Below are 2,500 nucleotides of genomic sequence, written 5' to 3' on the forward strand. Positions count from 1 at the left end.
ATGTGAGGATCAAGAAGTTGTTTTATTGAATCGAGGTACGAAATAATATGTCGATAATTTAAAAAAAAGTGCTGGAACATTTTGTTTACAACGCTCTCTCGATGGTTAGGCCCGAAAGGGTTTAGAAAGATGGTATCTTTAATCTAATTTATAAAGATGATTGGGGATTGTCATGAATTTTGTTGTAGCTTTGAATATGCTGAAAGATATGAGAAAAGTTAAATTGGTCATGGGATGTTGGTTTAAACTTCATTTAAATAAAGCGAGGCTTCACAACAATGAGAGCACGTGTCAAGGTAAGAAACTTATTTCTTTGTCGGAATAACCGATGCTGTATTCAATTATATATGAGAGAAAATCAATGATGAATAATAATTTGATAGTAATACCAAGTATAGATTTCTTATGTGATGATCTTTACCGTTTTGAAATTAAATTTGTCATTTTCTTTTATTTACTTATTATGTGAATATGTGTTGATATCTAAATTATATACATTCTTTGTGTTATCCCGTCTTTGAGCAGTTTTTTTTTTTTTTCTTTCTTTCTTTTTTTTTCTTTTTTAATAAACACCTGTCAGCTATCAGGAGATGTTAGCCAGAGGATTATGGTCTAACACGAGATCTCTCTGTTAACAGACACTATTATTTCAGATTGATTTCTGATATAATGAGTTGATGGGTTGATTTTTCACATCCTCCATGAGGTCTAGTTGAGGATAAGGCATTTGAAAGGTGTAACAGTATACATGTATATGTGTATATATGTGTGCATGTACAGGTATATACATATATATGTGGGTGAGCACTTATGTGTACTCATAAACGTATGTGCGCATACACGTGTGCGCCAGCATACGTATAGCTATATTTGCATGTGTATGCATTGCCATAAGTAAAGGCACAAGATGAGTGTGCAGGTGAGTGTTCGCATACATGGGGGGTGCATACATATGTATGCGCATGTGGTGTGCGCATACGTCTATATATGGGTATGGATGTGCATGTGTGTAGTTGTGCATAATATAAGAGTGTGTATGCATATCATATGCATGGGAGCATATGTAAAGGTGAATGCTTGCATGTGCATGTGCAAAAAAATGAACATATGCGAGGTACTTGGAGCATTTGCAGGTGAACAACTGTGTCTGCACTTGGCGTAAAACGCATAAATAAAATCAGTGTATAAAATATAATCACACATATATTCACTTCTGATAATCAAGCCAATGTTCACGGGAGTATACCTTGGCGTAGTGAGTAGGCCGTGCGTGGCTGCACATAAGTCTACAGTAGACAGGGCCAACCCTGCTGGAAGGGCTTATCAGTGGCATCCTGGCTAAACTACTACTCCTTCCACCAAGATATACCTAAGCCAGTAGGCGGGAGGCAACTCGGCTGCCTACCTGTCAATCAAAAAAACACGACTGCACAGAGAAAAGGCCCTTATTCCCCAGAGGCGAAGGAGCCCCTGGTTACGGCGGCGATCAGGATCGCTTTGTAGCAGAGTGTGCTAAGAATCCCCGGTTAACAACAGGTCACTCACACGTTGATGAACCTTTTCACATACAATATAAGGACAATGAGAACTAAATCCGACTTACTAGCATTACTTGAGGAACTCTCTTTCATTAAATGAGATATTGTTGGTTAGGTTAGAAGACTAGGCGAAGAACAGATGACACTAAATGATGGACATGTGCTCTATTGGAGAGGTAAACGCCAGGGTAGCAAGCAGGAATTAGGGGTGGGTTTCTTAGTTCACAAACGTTAAGAAAAGAATATCGTGGAATTCTATAGTATAAGCGAAAGAGTGGCTTCAGTAACAATAAAACTAAACAATAGGTACAACTTAAAGATAGTTCAAGTCTATGCTCCAACCTGCAGCCACAGTGATAAAGAAATAGAAAGCTTCTATGAAGATGTTCATTTAGTCAGCAAGAGAGTAAAAACCCATTTCACAATAATGATAGATTTTAATCCCAAAATAGGTAAAAAGACATAGGTAAAATCAACTTTGCAGAGGCTCGATCACTCAAAATCATGAATACATTCTTCGATACGACTAGAGCGGAAGTGGACATGGAAGTCGCCATCTGACATCAAAAACGAAATTAACTTCATAATTTCAAATAGGCGCAATATAGTAAAAAAAAATTATTAATAAAGTAAATGTTGGCAGTAACCATAGAATGGTCAGAGGCCAAATTACACCTCGGAAGGGAAAGGAGTAAACTCATACGGAAACGGCAGCCAAATCTAGCTAATTTGAAGACCAGAGCCTTAACATCCAAAACAAATATTCACTCCTCAGCGACGAAGATCTCAACATTTACCAAATCAACAAACAGTTCAATGACATAATAAAGGAAGCTGCACTTTATGTAGGCGGTAAGAACGTCAAGCTCCACCAAGTTCTCAGTAAAAACTAAAGAGCATATGCAAAAATGTAGGATTATGAAAGTAAAATAGAATTAGCCGAGCTAACAAAGACTATAAAT

The sequence above is a fragment of the Penaeus monodon genome, chromosome 35, assembly GCF_015228065.2.
Source record: "Penaeus monodon isolate SGIC_2016 chromosome 35, NSTDA_Pmon_1, whole genome shotgun sequence".
Lineage (NCBI taxonomy): Eukaryota > Metazoa > Arthropoda > Malacostraca > Decapoda > Penaeidae > Penaeus > Penaeus monodon.